This window comes from Cynoglossus semilaevis, chromosome 20, assembly GCF_000523025.1.
Source record: "Cynoglossus semilaevis isolate Cse_v1.0 chromosome 20, Cse_v1.0, whole genome shotgun sequence".
In the NCBI taxonomy this organism is placed as follows: domain Eukaryota; kingdom Metazoa; phylum Chordata; class Actinopteri; order Pleuronectiformes; family Cynoglossidae; genus Cynoglossus; species Cynoglossus semilaevis.
The window spans coordinates 3,016,607-3,034,573 of NC_024326.1; the positions used below are offsets into that span (position 1 = coordinate 3,016,607).

General features: G+C 39.7%; 1 long non-coding RNA gene across 1 annotated transcript in view; it reads left to right on the forward strand.

Moving 5' to 3' along the window:
• LOC103396011 (uncharacterized) overlaps positions 1–17,967 on the forward strand; it is a 77,964-nt gene that overhangs the window by 52,756 nt on the left and 7,241 nt on the right. Inside the window, exons 11-13 of the long non-coding RNA XR_523321.3 lie at positions 2,102–2,184; positions 3,684–3,731; positions 7,590–7,686. This is a non-coding gene — a long non-coding RNA (uncharacterized LOC103396011). The remainder of the gene's footprint in view (positions 1–2,101; positions 2,185–3,683; positions 3,732–7,589; positions 7,687–17,967) is intronic.

Genomic DNA, 17,967 nt, shown 5'->3' on the forward strand with positions numbered 1-17,967 from the left:
ACCAAACATTCTTCACACCGTGAAAAATAAGCATGGTTATTTTCGCCTGTTTACAAATACAGTATGTCATATTATGTGCTTGAGACACCCGGGTACATATATTAGCATGCTATTATTCTAAAAGCCAAACAATTCTGCTTTGGAGGATGAACGCCTACATAACTGAACCAAATATTGGAGTATTTTCAATTGTTTTTATAGTAATGATTGAACTGGTTATGCCATAGATACAGTATGTGTCTATATACTTTCACATGTTCTTGTATAAATCTATCCATCCATCCATCTATCTATTTGTCTTTACATTCATCCATCCATCATCTATCTTTACATCCTTCCATCCATCCATTGATATTTACATCCTTCCATCCATCTTTACATCAGCTTTACATCCATCCATTCATTGAACCATCCATTAATCCTCATCCATCTATTCTTCCATCCGTTAATCCACTGACTCATCCATCAATTCTCCATCCATCCATCCATCCATTCATCTTCCACAGTCTGGCCTCAGCCTGATGACAAAATAATAGAGGTTGACTGGATACAGGATGTGATTGCAGTTTGATGGATTCACAGGCACGACCTGTATGTGTGTGTGCATTTGTGTGTGTGAGTGTGTGTTTCTGGATTGATGATGAGTGACGTTATAGATGATGTATATGTATAAATATATGTATGTGTTTGAGGATGGACCACTGGCTAAGTAAACAGGAGGATGTGGTTAACCATTCCAACTGTGTAATCATTTGGGAAGTCATTACAAATAGTGGCTTCATTACAGAAGTGCGCGCAGTAGCAGGTCATTATATAGATCAAAATGAATCAATGATTCCACAGTGACTGACCCAGCCAAATGACTCATATGAAGAATAATGCCTTAATGCCTTTTGCCTCTAAATAATTGCTCCTTTGTCGGAGGAGGTGGAGGTAAGCTGTGGGACTGGGTTCTACAGTTTGTGGTGAGCTACTTCTGGCGAACACCACTGAGACTCTAACTCCCAGGGTATGATAACAGCACATTAGTTATACATCTGCTCACACTACATCCATCATCCAACCGTACCAAAAACAGCACATGGCTCCAACATGTCTCCATTGTTGGTATATTTTTCAGAGATAAATGACATATATCTGTCCAAGGCTACATACTGTATCTTTTAGGTTCCAGTAAAACACTGTTAAACAACACTGACTTTGTACCAAATATATGCTTCCAGATGCTTCGACAGCCATTACCTTCTGTACTGTAGTCACATTGTTCTCTTAAACGCAGCAGCATACTTGACCTCATAAGATGAACCTCTGGTACAATGACAGATATAAATTCTAATTCCAATGTAGTCCTTATTGGAAACAGTTTTGTGTCCAGATGTGTTGCTGATAAACACGTACTGTTGTTCTTTTTTTTAGGCGTCTCCAGCTTTGAATCTTCTTCTAAGAAGGCAGGTTATCTACATTTAACTTTAGGCCAAAACTTTATTCCTTTGGAAAACTTTTCAAAGCTGACTCTCACTAAGCTGAGGTTGAAACTCCCGTTATGCACTCAGCATTTTGCACTTTGCGATTTTGTTTTCTCCCTCGCTCTCAGGCTCTCCTCTCTACTCCTCTCTCTCTCTCTGTCTTTCTTTCTTTCTCTATCTGCAGCTTTTTATAGCCGTTAAACTGGAGTGTTCCCTGTGGAGTGTTCACTGTACGGGCTTTTTTCTGTAAACTGCTGTGTCTTCTTTTACTAATATTGTAAATACCTTACCCTGAAAAGAGCATGAAGTATGATTTTTTTTTTTTTTGAAGGGGTGAACCGAAAGAGTTCATCTTTATTTTGTGTTTCATTTAGTGGGTTGTTAATTTACTGTGCTAATCCTCTGAGGTTACACTACATGCTCTGCTGTTATGACTTGAACAGTGTGACATAAAAAAAGACGTATTTCCCTGAACGCAGTATTGATTGTTTTGGTGGTGGGATTTGTCTAGACAACAAGAGAGACTTTTGTGTATTACCACTGCAGTACACACTCCTACTATTACACTTTTTTTCTTTAAATGCAAATGCAAAATTGACTAATTTTTTTTTTTTTTTTTATCTCATTTCACACAGCCACAAGGTCAAATAAAGACTGAGAGGTTATCACAGGACTGTACCAGACCGTCCAGCAGAACTGAACCTACTTTCTGTGGCAGGTGAGTTTTATTGGGAAAGGTTTATAAAGTACAAAGACCATAAATGACCTTCTATACTTCCTACAAACACATGCAGTATTTTATATACATTATACTTTTATAATCCTTGTGTGGGATCATACGGGTGCTCTGTCCAATCCCACCAGAAAATTGAGGGCTAAGTACAAACATTAACATTCATTTGTCCCAGTCTCTCGTCTTTGTGTTTTTGGATCTATGGGAGAGAACTGTAGTATCCACAGAAACCCACACACACAGGGAGAACATGCCTGGTCATACAGTGAGTCAGCACGTTAGTAATGTCCTCGCAAGGACATCTATCACCACATGGAGCTTTCACAAAACAGAAAATTTCCTTTCTGTATCTTCCTCTTTTCTGATGAAAAACGTCCTGTTGACCTGAGGTTTAAGTGTCACATCTTCAAGGTCCAGAAAGTGTATTTTTTACAAACTCAAAAACCTACAGTCAATGCAATGACCAGACATTGTAGGTCGAATCAAGTCAACAGGTACAAGGGTAAATCGCTGCGGACCACTCCTGTGTCCACCCTCTACTGTAATTCTTACTAGATTGTCCACTTTGGGACTGCACATGTTTAATGAATGCTTCTCAGCTCAGTAGACAACTCCCTGTTCCTCTCTCTGATCTGCTCTCTTCTTCTTCTTCTTCCTCTTCCTCTTCTTCTTCTTCTTCTTCTTCTTCCTCTTCTTCTTCTTCTTCTTCTTCTTCCTCTTCTTCTTCTTCTTCTTCTTCTTCCTCTTCTTCTTCTTCTTCTTCTTCTTCCTCTTCTTCTTCTTCTTGTGTCTGCACTTGTGTTTTGCGATTGTGATTGAGAACTTCTTCTTCTTCTTCTTCCCTCTTCTTCTTCTTCTTGTGTCTGCACTTGTGTTTTGCGATTGTGATTGAGAACAGATTACTTCTTGGCACTAACCTAATTGAAATGACACAGCTAATCAACACCCGGGCTAAAGCAACCATGCCTTGTTGTTCTGATGGAGACCAGGACTCCTCAGAAACGCACAGAGAGTGAGAGTGGGCTTATTGCTTTTGATGGAAGTCACCAGGTTATGTATTGGTAACTGAGGCAGGAAGATGGCTTCAAATTCTAAAACTGCAGGATATAAGTCAAAAGTTGAGAGACAAATTAAAAGATATAAGTTCTCATGTTCAAAATAAAGCTGTTTTATTATTATTATTTGCAGCATTTCTTTGTTTGTCTAAAGACTGCAAGAAAATATATATATTTTGGCAGATGTTTCAGTATTTAAACAACACCATTAAAATTCCAAAAGTTTTAATTTTCAAAGGGATGAAAAACTAGATCAATTAAAATGTAACACAGCTCAAAGCTCGAAAATGAGTTCTGCAGTCTTGTCCTCACGTCTCATCTATCAGACACCCGTTGGATGTCTTTTTGCCTTACCCTTGTATGTTGAATATTTGGAAACGATCCACTGTGTCAGTTTTGGATTTTATTTGTTTACCTGTTTATTTGCAGATCCAGCCGACACTGCTGGTACATCACGGCAGCCTTCACCTCATTGAAGTGAGTATCACAACAAACCAAAGTACACATAGTGTTACTGTATGGATTAGACCTGCATTATTGATGATCTCCATAGCATCCGTGGCTGGAATTAATACCTCATTTATAATAACCAGACATCAGACAGACAGTCAGAACATGTCTAGTCCGGATGCTTCAAAAACAGCACATTTGGTGCCACTTTCAAAATGAAAGCACTATTGCTTCCATGATTACATTTCCTTTTTTTTACTTCAGTGTAAAAACAACCAAAAAAAGACAGCCAAATCGACTGATGTGCAGCCTCACACTGGAGCCTCGTGAAAATGTTTTTAAAAGGTACATTATTTATGAATGTTAAACTGTGTGTGTGAACAACACAACTGTTCCAGACACAACAGATAAGCCGTCCCAGCTGGCTGCCAGCGCTCACGGACCCAGGTTTCAGAGGGAAGTATAAAAGAGTTGTTTATAAAGAGTTCTTTGAGAGTGTTTCGCCTTGAGGGATGCTGATGATAAAACAGAGCTGTGTGATAACTCAGATAGTGGATGTATGCAGCTTCCAGGTATACACAGCCGGTGGTAATCGATATCTCCACTGTTGCTCTGACACAGAGTGGAAGAGAGGTAGACGGGGAAGAAGGAGAATGTTTAAGGTGGAGCCGGTGCCTGAGAGAATTCCACCGAGATTGGTGTGAAGAGGCACCTGAGCTTTTTCCATCTTTATTTCAAATGGAACTTCTGAATTCATATTCACCACAGCAGCAGTAAAGGTTATTCAAAACCCGCTGGTACCTTGGTGCCAGAAAGGTTAGATTAGAAAGTTGCTGTTGTTTTTTTTTCCTTCTGGTGTCAGAAAAATACAAGCACCGCCAATACAATACATCAAGTAAACAGATTGATGTAGCAAACGTTGTAAAACAAAGGCATAAAAAACAATGAAACTGACGTCTTTGATTTACAAGGAGAGCAAGGAAATCCAGTGAAAATCTCATTAAGGCAAGAAAAATAAAAGGAACCTGGAGAAACCCCTGTGAATAAACAGTCAGAACACCGAGGGTGATTTGTGGTTGTTTTCATTAAATAAGTGACTGAACATTCCCTTTCTCTTTCCTCCAATTTTTTGGTGTTTGTTTTTCTACCTGCTGCTTACTTTAGCTTCTCCGTGATAGAAAGTGGGCGGCTGTACCGCAGGAACAGGATTTATAGTCAGATCTCACAGCTCTGTGAGGCTGTTCGTAAGCCCTGAAATATGGTTTATAGCCGCGGTCCTTTCTCACATATCACTATATCAGTATGCTGGATTTATGGGTTTCACAGAGAAATATATACTGTCTGTTAGTGCAAGTGAAACAGGTATATGAATTGGAGAGTTTTGGTGTTTCTTTTACAAGTTTTTTTATGTCTTTAATTTTGTAAACTCATCGCAAACATTTGTATTTGTATTTTTTGTGAAATGGTAAATGGCATGGTGGCTGATGTGGTTCAAGTTCTTACGTGTGATGAGTTTCCTTAACCTTTGTAACAATGGATACCATGGGATTACAATCCAAGTGTTAGTTTTAAATGTATGATGAACTGGAATTAACACTGTTTCATTGAAAAATGCAGTAAAATGTCTATAGATTGTATATAAGAAATGGAATGTGAAAGTAAAACCCAAAATGTAGGGAGGAAAAAAAAAGGGAAGGAAAAACACTACAGTTAAAGGTCACTTCAGTTAGTGAAACAAAAATATATATATATTTTTTTTTTACAGTAACAAACATCTGATTTACAGATAGAACTTTAACTGCAAAGTATATATTTTAAAAAGTAGATTTTAAAAAAAGTGTGGCTCTGTTTCTAAACAGACATTCATTCTGCTTTTATCACCACATATAAACCTTGAGAAAAAAAAAAAAGGTCAAAGACACACTGGCACGTTGATGAAGAGATAAAAACTGACGGTTCTGAAGCAGAGGAGCAGAGAAAATATGACAGAAATTCCCAGAATCGACCACTTGACCCTCACACATTCAGTGACAGAGGTGTGGAAAATATTCACTTCTACCCAAGATTTAGTTTTCAGTCTGCAGAAAACACTTAGGAGATTTGACACCTGGTTCAATAACTAAGTACAGTGAATTGCACTCAAGAGTTAATGACGCAGCGCAGCAGTGCAGCCGAGAGGCTTCTCGCTTCTGTCTACGCAGCGTCTCCTAACCAACTTCAAAGCCTTCTTTGAAGTCCCTTGGCGCAGACCTCTTCTCAGGGAGATAGCTCTCCTCTCTTTTAGCTTCCCTCTTTTGTTAGCTAACACGCACCGATGTGAATGCTGCAGAGGCTGAGAGGAAGGTGGATCAAAGCGTGGAGCAGAAAAGCCACGCAGTTAACTGTTTTGCCAGGGCTTGGTGAATGGATAATAGAATGGAAGATTTGTCATTTTGTTAGCATCCCAGAAAGAATGACACGACATGAAACGTGGTGTAGGATAAAAGCCAGTTTAACCTGCACGAGAACAACAACACTGCAGAGTGCCATGTATATGTTTGGAGAGCAGAGGTGGGCAGATGTTGTACTTTGGAAAAAAATAAGATGAAGGCAATGGTGCTAAAAGGCTCAGGATATAGATGGATGGGTGGATGAATGGATGAATGGATGGATAGATCAGAATCACCTTCAGCTGAATGAAGAAAGGTTTCATTGGAATACCTCCATAAAAGTCACGGCTGCTTGAATATTGATGATGTAACTGTGCATACAGTGTTTCACTATATCTTTTGGGTCATAAAATCCAACTCATATGTGTACAGTATATATAACGAGTCAGCAATTTGGCGTCACGCACCAGGTTCATTAGAATGTCAGTGAAAAATGCAAAGTTGCATATGGATGAAGCAAATCAAGTCGAGTTGTTGTGCAACAGATAAACAAATGATGCAGTGGTTCGGAGCTGGCGTGGCTTCACCCTACACGCCGTCAGCTCCTGGAGTAGTGAAACAAGATATTGCTCAATTTAAATTTAATGACTACTTCTGCTCAACCTCTTAACCTGCAGCCGGGCATGGCGCCCATGCTCTAATAACGATAATGCACCGCTTTATGAAAAACCCTTCACACAAAAGTGCACGTGTGTGGAGTACAGCACATTTATAACTTGGCATCTAATGAAAAAAGGTTGAGTGGCTGTAAAAGTGTGAGAGAAGGGTGCACAGTTTTTGAACAGAAATGCCATTTCAATGTGACTTTTAAGCCTGCAGGATAAACGGGGCACTACACAGCACCACATTTATAAACAGTGGGCAGCAGAGGACAGGTGCTGTTCAAACTGTCACTCTTGGAATCAGGTTCACCTCCACAAAATTGTTTGTACTGAATTGGTGGAATTGCTCTGGAAAATGAAAAATTACCTCCACTACTTTGAGTTCATCACAATTAACTGTTTTCCACCACTGAAAATGTAAGTGTCTGGACCAATTACCGTCGTTTACCGTTATCTCAGGCTTCTAAATCACAGCAATAATTAGTTGTGTTTTTTTCGGTCCGACTCTGAGTGCTGTTGAGTCAGCTGCTCAGTGTGGGATAACAGCAGAAGAATAATCAACCTCTAAGTCCTGGACCTCACATGAGTAGCTCTTAAAAAGATGTTTCGCTCTTCATCCATTTTAATTTCCATGTTTGTACAGGCTTCCAGATCACAGTAATGGAAAATATTATTAGAGAGAACTGTGATTTGCTCAGTAAATTAGCAGGAGTAGGAGTTAATCATTGCTTCTGTATACTAACGGACCACATTTATAGACAAACAACCATTCACACTCACATTTACACCTATGGTCAACTTAAAGTGTCTAATGTGCCTTTATGTTTCCTTTATGTTTCCATGGTAATCCAAAGCACAAACAAGGGGAGAGGATTCAAAGCCGTATAGAAAGACCATCAGGAGTCACCAGGAGCCAGACCTGTGATCGTCCTGCTGTCAGCGTTTTAAAAGGTATTTTCAAATAAAAGACACACACTCCACTGTGTAATGTTTACAGCTTTAAATCCTATCCATAACGTGACACTGACCACACTGCACACATTTGGGTCGAGTCACGTCGACAGAGACTGACATTGTTGCTTGGTTCTGCGGTAAACATTTGTCGTCTGCTCCTTAAAATTACTGCAACAACATTGACTGTGATTCAACAACACGTTTGTTGTACTGTGTTCTACACCCAGTGGAAAGAACCTTTGAATTTTATGATAGTCCAAAATAGTCATGTGACCCTAAATGTGGAACTAAGCATTAATGTTTGAAATAACTGTAATTCACCTGCCAAGTCCCTAAATAAGTGTCAAAAGCGTTCTTAGACTGCTAACTTGTTTCAGTGACATCAGTGATGTCATCAGTGATACCGCTCAGAATTTCATCATGTCACAGTGCGGTTTGATGAGGTTCACTCCAGCATTCCTGACCCACAGTGTCATTTCAGCAGTCCTTCAGGTTGCTGTGCCTCCTGCAGGAATTTATTTGCATCTCCGTCTCTAAGATGTTCTGACATTCTTTTCCTCACTGCCTCTCAGTGTCCAATCTGACCTCAAACAAATGTGTGATTTATTTTTCCTTCTCCCTCACAGCTGCGTTGCTGCTTTTCATTTGGTTTATGATGTTTAGCGCTGGATTTTCTGGTTACTCTTTCCTTCATTTGACACTTAGTTCTTTCTTGGAATGGAAACCTGACAGTTAAAGAAGATGTTGAGAATATGTTTTTAATACTGAAGGAAAAGTTCAGGGCCAGAGCATTGTGTGGTGGAGATGTGGAGCAACAGCTGCCAATGGATTAGTCTCTCTCTATACATGAGCAGCGAAGCGTTTTGCAAACGTGAGTGAGTGTGTGTGTGTGTCCCTAGGTTTATGTTCATGTGTGTGCTTTTAGATGGAGCGCTAAGCTTAGCTTCCATTGCTGGGTGGTGGTTTGTGTTCTTTTAGTTGGATAAGAGCATAGCAGTGAAAGGACAAACCTAATCCAGCAGAGCTGAGCAGCAGAGGCATGGAAGACAAAATGTATTGGCTCGACAGGATGGCAGTTAGACCCAGGACCATTTAACAGACTGACCAGAACACAGCTGTCCCCCATATGCTGCCAAATGATTATTTTACCGGTCAAAAGCATGGTCTGAAATTGTTCATTTTGTACCTCGTTCATTTGTCGAAACAAAAGTGTTACACACAAATAAAAAGGGGGGCTACGATTGAGACATCGATCTAAACACAAACAAATAGTAACGCTCATCGTGAAAACAGTTCCGTCGTGAGGAATAAATAGTTGATGAATGTGCCCCCTCTCAACAGACGGTTTCATGCATTGTGAAATATTTGTAAACAGACCCATCAAAATGTTGGTCATTCACCTCACAGCAGTGGGGCAGAAAATAAAACTCGCAAGCTCTCAGAATTTCTCATCAAGGCTCTCGAGCTCAGCATGGGAGTAATCTTGCAAATGGCTCTAATCTTGCAAAGTGTTTTGGACAGTCGTATGACGAGGCCTATGAGGATTTTCTTGCAAAACATAAAAAGCCACTGGATGAAGAAGCTAATTTGTTTCTAATTTCAGAGGCAGAATTTTACCAGGTACTGTTACACACGTTGCATGTGCAGTTTAGCGCTATTAGGGAAATGAACCCGGGACAATCGATCATTAAAACGGCAACAAATAGCATTTTGTGACTGTTGATAAATGTTTAATGATCGCATCAATAAATGACGATGAGAGTTGAGTGTTCCTCGGAGGAGGAAATGGAATGTTGAAAATCAGCTGGTCATTACTGCTCATTTGAGTGTCAATAAGAATTTACATGTTATTCCTGGAATCATACTGTTTGTCCACAGTGAACAGAGAGGACAGATTAGAGGACAAAAAAGACAGGCAGACGTGAAAACAACTATTGCAGAAGTACTTAAGATAAAGGGAGGGGAAATACAAAAAGGGAAGAAAGTTGTTCACAGGTTAGTTTCTCAGTGCACCGTTTTTAAATTTTACAACCCATTGTAGGTAAATGTGAAGAAACAAATTGCGTGGCTTTGTGAACCCATGTGAAGAAACAAATTGCGTGGCTTTGCAGGCTCAGTGCAAAAGAGGAAAACAAAACAAGAGAAAATAAAATAAAAATAAAAGGAACCATGCCGGCTTCCTCTTGGTTTTTGTTAGTTCTCTAATATTTGTAGTCATGCGACACACACTCATTTTGTCATTTCTACGGCCAGCAGTGAGCCACATGAAAGTTGTCCGTTTCACCCGACGCATCAAAATGCCAAGCATGGACATTTATCCACAACCTCACTGCACTACGTGACTGCAGTTTGAAAGGCGAACAAATGACAGTGGCTCCGTATTAGTGATATATTTACATAAAATCAATTTTACTTTTCTGAAGTGAAAGGTCAATACAAATGACCGGTTGGCTGCTAACTTAGCCTTCTATTAGCCGTCTATCAACAGTCTAGCAAATTGCCTTCCCTGCTCATCTTGGGGAGCTGAAGAAATTGGAAAAGTGTGGAAACTATTTTTTGAATGTCATTTCAGAATGTCAAGCCATGGATTTTGTGTCAAATTCTCCAAAAAAGTTATCTTATAATGTTTTGGGATTTTTGCCATAAAGATTTGACTCCACTGACAATAATACCTCTCAGCAGGATGTAGTTCCTACACAGCTTGAGGTGTCTGAGCTGAAAGACTCATCCTTGCTTTTCTTTACGGCTGATAGAGGAGGAGGAGTCGTTTTCCTGTCGATCAGATATCCACACGTCCAGTTCTGTCACCTTAAATGCACAGAATACATTATTTTTATAATAAATGAGTTTAAAATGTGGAATTTATCTGACAGTTACTGAAATCTCCACAGCGTGATGCAAATGAGGAGTGAGCTGGAGTGTAAGGTGAGGCTGTGCTTAGAATTCATGCTATATACCCAGCTCCTGGTAATGAGTGTAGGAGGAGGGAGAGGAAATAAGACAGGGGTAGTGAGTGTGAGTGTGAGTGTGAGTGTGAGTGTTTTGCAACCGTTCACCTTTGATTTAGCAGTAATTAACTTCTGTATTTACCTTCAGTTTATCAAGGTTCTGCTCTTAAATTTTATTTTTGTTTCCTTGTGGTCCGTCGCTGTCATGGGACAAAATAAACTCTTTACATACACTTTATATCTTTAAAAAAAAAAAAAAACTTTTTTTCTGTGACTTGCCTCACTTTGACTAAGCCCATGTGGTCGTCATGGTTACTTGGCGCCGCCCACTTCCAATTGGGTTGCGGCCACGGCTGATGATGGTTCCATCTCTGACTAAAGTGAAAGTGATGCGACTGCTGGTTTCTGTCTCGGTGCATGAGGGCTGGCTACAGGAAGATGGAGAGAGGGGGAGAAAATGAAGGGAAGGCTGGAGAGCAAGGGGGTTCAGAGGGGACAAACTCAGAGATAGATTTATCAATCCATCTATCCATCTATCCATCTATTTACTCTGCCTGAACTGTTTGTCTACTTTTTTTTCTAGTCTTTCAAACTACCATTTAAAGGTTCATCAGATACAAATCTTCAATCGTTAGTTACATGGTAACAAATATCGTTCCTGACACCTAGCAAATGGATTCATGATGACATCATTTTGTTGTATCCAAAATTATTTTAAAAAAGCACCAGCATGTGCTCATTAAAAAAATGTTGTTTAAAATGTTTTGTTTTGTTTTTGCAGCCCTTCAAATAGATTACAATAGTAGTTACATCTGAGTAGTACACACATCCGAGAATGGATTTCAGCCTCCTCTGCTTCCTGTAGCCTTATTTATGCAGGTAATTATGCAAAGAGCAGCAATCTAATCACTACGGCGCCCGCGGCCTAGTTAGAGGATTGGGCATGTTTACTGGGGATCGTCCAGGTCCAGCAGGGCTGTGGTGTGTTGAGCAAGTACCAAAAACTCTCCCGCTCCCTGGGTGTAGTATAGTGCTGCCTCTTGTTTCATAGAAGAATGGGAAAAACATGCTAATGCCATGTGGAAAGACCATCAGTGACCGAGTGGGATTTAATGAATGACCTTCTCTCTGTAAGGCAACCATGAGGCCTGTCTTTCTCATGTGTGCTGGGATATGTTGTTCATCAGCCACTGATAAATCAAAACTACTCATTTGTATCATTAGCTGCTTTTGACAAGTGTTACTATACTATAAAACAGTATTACAAAAGTGCTCGTACTACTCAGCTTACTACACGGCATATTTGTACACCTGATTACACTTTGCATATACCTCACTGCTATCCACGAGCCGTTCTGCACAGCACAGCATCTCCAATTGAGAAGGTCCTCCCAGGAGGACCCTTCTGTCCCTCAGCCATCTGACCTTTGACCCTTTGACGTCTAATTACCGACACTCGTTTTTTAATGTGGGAAAGCAGCAAAAGTGCAGAGCTGAGGAATGTGCAGATAAGAGCTCACCCTGGGCAGCTTAGACCACGGTGGAGTTCGAGTCAAGGACTTCCACGCTGTCACAGAGTGAATCTCCCACAGTCAGCAGTGTTTTCACGCAGGAAGTTGAAGCCTTTTTAGGCACGGTCGCTCTATGAAGTTCAGACATTGGATAAATAACTTAAAATAATCTTGGGTACAGACATGGCATAACCTATTTTAAAATGTATTAAAGACTGTGGTATAGAAACACGCAAACTCCCTCCACATTAAGACCGGGAATTGAACCACAGACCTTGTGACATTTTCATTGCACACTCATAATTGGCAATAACACATGCTCATGGTTGATGGTCAGGTAGTGCTCCTTGTGTAGAGTTTCCTACAGTTAATACAAATGAACCTTTTCTTATTTTTAACCCATGGTCTGCCAGTGTAAAGACAGAAATATTGGTGCGTGTGGTCAGTCCTGCTACTAATACCTGTTACCTACTACAATAGCTGCACTAGTGTTGTACACTGTAAATTGTAATTGACAGCTTTACTGAGATTTTTTAAGAAATGCAACCCATACGTTTGGTTTTGTGAAAGTGTTTATTTTTTGTGATGAACAATCTTTGCCTTTATGACCAACATTCCAAGAATAACAGCTCATCTCAACTCAACACTCAAGTTTCTTCTTTAATTTTGGTGAACACGCAGTAAAAACCTTCCCACTGTGATTGTAATAGGATCCAAATAGAACAACATTAGTGCTGGGGGTCGGGGGAGGGGTGTCTGTGGAGAAAGAATGTGATGAAGTAATGGCTCAGTAATGAATGACACCTCACTGCTGCTTTTTTTAATCATAATGATGTGCTTTCAACTTTGACACACAAATGACTCCATGATCATATAATGACAGGTTCTTAGCTGTCAGGTCCCTGTGTTGATGATAAATTCCTCATTGTTTTACTGTAATGTATCCTGACAGGCTTTTACTTAAAAAAGAAAAAAAAATCATTCCGGTGTTTTAAGCACAATTAATGTTCATGATTATTCAAGTTTATGGTGGCTTTTTGTGTAACAGAGCACCTTAATTGTTACTGATATGACACATTTTAATGGGCTTTCTCTTAAACTCACCAGCCCTCAATCTTCCTTTTACGGAGGAGCAATTCATTGGAGCGTGGCTTTAGATGGAGAACACGATGCATGGCAGACTGTTAGCTCCGAAGTCAAACTTTTGTTTTGGTCGAACTGACAAAAATGTCTTATAAGCCGAGCAACTGCTTTCAAGGAGATGCCGTTTGTTTAAGTCCTATTCACACATATCAAAAGGGAGCACTCGGTGCAATATTGTTGAAAGAAAGGCTTTAAAATTTGCATATTATCTGTGCAAACAGCCAATTTCAGAGGGAGAAAGAAATGCTATTTGTTGTTCTTTCCCATTCTTTGGTCAGGATTTTCAAACTGTCAGCCAAAGTGAGAATGCATATTCATCACCGAGCTATGTAAAGCCCATTAGCAGTGTGTGTGTGGATGGAGATGGACTCAGGCAGATTAAACAGGTAGCGTCATTAGAGAATGAATGGAAGCCCACCACTCTGTTGCCCGCATACCTGGACTCTCTTCAGTTGGTAATTGCTGAGAGACTTTTCATTAGAAAGGCACTGAGAAATTAAAGACTGCGCAGATTTATATTACGCAGAAGAAAATCTAATAGGAATCTTGATGAGATTTAAATGGAACGGATGAGAAACAAAACTGACGTGCATTTTAAGCAGTTTTTTTTTTTTTTTTGTAAACACAGAGCCAAATAAAGACCCTACATCTTTAGATTCTTATTTCCACCAGGGCATTCTACATTACTGCAGTAAGTGTGATAGTAATTGAAAGTCAGGGCTGTGTTATTTTACCAATATATTCATATAATATATTAATGTGAGCAGCTCTGGCTACAACCAAGGGTCGGCTGCTCTTTGACTTCTCGACACACTTCAGCACAGGGTCAGGAAGTCAAGATGATAATTCTTCCAGGCTTATCTCAGTTGACACGCAGTGAGGATAAAATGTTGGCATTGTAAAGAACTTTTGGCTCATTAAGGACTCAGCCTCGCTAATAAGTCTGGAGTGGATGGATGCAATATTAATGATGAAGGATTTCTCACAGCCCCTATTTTCAGAGACCATTTAGTAAGGTCTCATAATTATTAATGGGCCAAATTGCAACTAAGACTTCATTACATCACAGCGAATGAAGAATTCATGAAAGCTGCGTGCACAGTGTAAACGCAGGCTTTTTAAATACGTGTATCATCTGTTTGTGCGCCATCTGCAGCCGCTTCCAGCTAAAGTAGGAGTGTGACTGTTTAAGTGTCTGTTTGTTTCTCAAAGTCAGACTTTCAGCCGCAGCCGATAGGATTAAAAACAGCATTTATTCAAATGCTAATTGAACTGAGTGGGTGGATGGGCTTTGTTTCATTTGAAAATTACGAAGCAGGTTGGCTGATGAAGTAATGCAAATATGATGAGAAATGTAAGAGGCAACAGTCATCGGTTTTCTTCACCGCACGAAAATGATAATTACTTAAATATAAAATAACAACATTAGTTGATAATATTACAGCTCCTGCTAATGGAGTAGCCATTAAGAGAGAAAAATAATGTCATATATTGTGTGGTATTTTCACACTGGATGTGTGATAAACTGAATGTAAAAGTGTGAGTGCAGGAGCAGTGGAGTCTTTGTTCAGTACCAAAGTGAAAAGCCAGTGCTGACGGTCTATTACAAGTCAATATTTCCCAAACCACAGAGCAATTTTAAAAAGAACAGTCCTTTGAACAATCTCCTAAATAACTATGTACAAGGTTAGGGTGAACACTATTAGTTTAAAAAAAGAAAAGAACTTGAACTTATCCCTAAAACCATTAAACAGTATTTTGGTCAGGAAGTGAAATTAATATAAATGTCAGTATTTACAGTTCATGCTGCATTGCAGAACATTGAACATTGCTGTGTTCTTACAATTAAATGGGGATTTAAAGCAAGAGCTGTGAAATACTCCTATGCCTGAAGCCACAATGTTTCCTGTAAAAAATTTTAACATTTTTTCCATGCATAACGACAGATATCGCCAGAAATGTAAATGAAAATGTAGCCCATGGCTAAAAGTGTGCAAAGAAAATCCAACAGAGAAGGGTGTTGGCCATAAATAAAGCAGAAACAGCTACCGCAACACAGTTGGACGTAGTTTAAGTCTGAAAATTAAAAAAAAAGACCATTTTGATAAATGTTGGCCAATTAACAACTAAAGTTTCCCGAAAGTAAAACAAATGGAGCCACAGGAGAGAAAGAGAGTTTATTTAATTAAAAAAAGCATTGAGAAAGAAACAATTAAGTAAGAAATATTATAAATTTTCTGACAATGTGGAAAAGATCATTAAAAAAAGCCTCTACCTCCAATAAAGGTATGTCAGTATTTGGATTCTTTTGGTTCTTCACTCTCATTTCAAAAGTTCTAAATAAATGTTAACATGCAGCACCTTGGGGTTTTAGAGTTTGTGACAGTGATTTGTTTAAAGAAATAAAACTTGTACTTAATTTCCCTGAACTTGTTTGCCTGTCTACAAGAGGGGGAAGAAAAAAAAATCTTTTCCCCTCTTGATGTTTACCATTCACGTCTAGCCTGTCAGCTGTGAATTGCTTCTAAAACACTCCAGCCATTATCAACTGTTTACAGTAGGACGCTTTAAAGGGACGTGTTTTGTTCTCTTCTTTTGCCAAATATGTTTGTTTAGCAACCTTAATAAAAAAAAATAAAATAAACAGAGCTCTCTGTTTTCAATTAAAAACCAATTTCTCTCAGCATTTAATAGCAACCTGTCAGAGAAATATGGCAGGTGTTGACAGGACCAGAGCTTATAACAGGGAGGGGAGGAGGGGGAAGGGAGGGGATACAAAAAATGTGTTTTATTGACTCTTAAAGTGAGAGAACAGTTCTGCATGTATTGTAGTGCGGTAGTGCAGCATGTATCCGTCCCTCGGTCAATATCTGATGTGTCAGTAAACTGACCCTGACCCAAAACATCTTCTTCACCCTCTCACTTTCACCGTACCTCAGCCTTTTTCTGCCGCCTTCTGTTCTTGTTCGATACTCCCACCTTGAATTCCAAATCTCTCACAAAGATACAATGTGGAATCAGCAGTATCTTCCTCTCTGCACTATTTCTATCCCTATTTTCCCCCAGTGGCAATGAATGGTGTGGAGATGCACTGGGGAACAAGGCCGCGTGATGTTGCAATGAATGAGTGTGTGCCCCATCCTTGCAGCTCCCACGGGCTCCATAAGGGGAACAGTAGGAAGAGACAATGGCTCAGTGTTTTAAAATTGCAGCCACACATTGCATTTTCAGGAGAACGCCAGCGTTTATGACTGTTGTGATTTTCAAAAGGCGTTATTGATGACCGAGCAATTTGCGGTGTAGTCGAGCTGCGGAAATCACCGCAACTGTCAAGCTGTCTCCTCAACAGGGTGCCTCGTTCGGTGGCTCTTACAGAAGCTGCCATTAGCCGAGTTGTCTGTCTCTCTGGGAGGCTGAGAAACAAGCACTGACAAGACTTGACTTTCCAGGAGAGTCATGGGTTTCATCAGAACATACAGCCTGTCCCTGTAGACACTCGTCCGTGTCTACTTCCTCCTCCTGATTTATATGTAATGTTCCAAACAAGAAGAGTTGACTTTTCACTCTACAATAAACCTGATGGTTTCATCATTATCTCTGACAACGGTGAAAGTCCAACGTCCTCTGAGAGGTAGATTATTATCTGAAAAATGTTTTGTTCTTTTTCGCTCATGAGGTTCAAAATTGGACTGGTTCGGTATTGGTTGAATGTAGAATATTGTACTAAGTAGACGAAACCTAAACTTTTAGAGATAATGTAGCCTATTTGATGTCTGCCGCCATCTAGTGGCATCAACAGAAATGGTAACGATTAATTTTAATGCATGAAACAAAAGTCTTGTACTAGTGTTTGGTGGGCCGGATTGGAAAGCCCTGCGGCTCATATCCGGCCCACGGGCCATACTTTGCCCAGGTGTGTGTTATACTGGGATCAAAGACTACTCCATACGTCCTCTAAACACAACAGGAATGTTGTGATTTTCTGTTGGCCTGAAGTGTCAGTGGTTAAAATTTTCAATTACAGATTTAGATTAGTGGTAAATAGACACCAGGCTGAAAATGAAACGCTCAATAATGTAAATACTCGATTTCTTCTGTCTTCTGGGCGGTTTTTGTCAATTTCTACCACAGGCAACTGTTAAAGATTTTACTGAGATTTTGCTCTAATTTAATAAATGTTCCAAAGAAGCAGAGTCACATCCACGTGTATGAAGAAGTATTTCATTATGACGGGATACTATATCATCATTATGACTTAGGATCCCATAAGAAAGTAATACTTTCTACTAAGAATCCACGAAGAGACTCCTCTGTTCTTTTCAACAATGATACCACCTTATAGAGGCAGTTGTGTGCTCCTTACCCCTGGTTCCAGGAGGAAAAGGATAAGATGTTGACATGTCAATGATTACTTGACATGATTGACTGAAAATAAATGCATACAGTATAGTCTGTGGCTTTTAATGACAGCATACAAGCTTCAAAACAACATGCACGGTTGATTAGGGCCCCAGGTTACCTGTGAGTTATTAGACAGATGCAATATTTGCCTTGAGGATGCTGATGGAGAAGTACAGGGAAGGTCAGAAGGAGCTGCATTGTGTATTTGTAGATCTAGAAAAGGCATATGACAAAGTGCCAAGGGAGGAATTGTGGTTTTGTATGAGGAAGTCAGG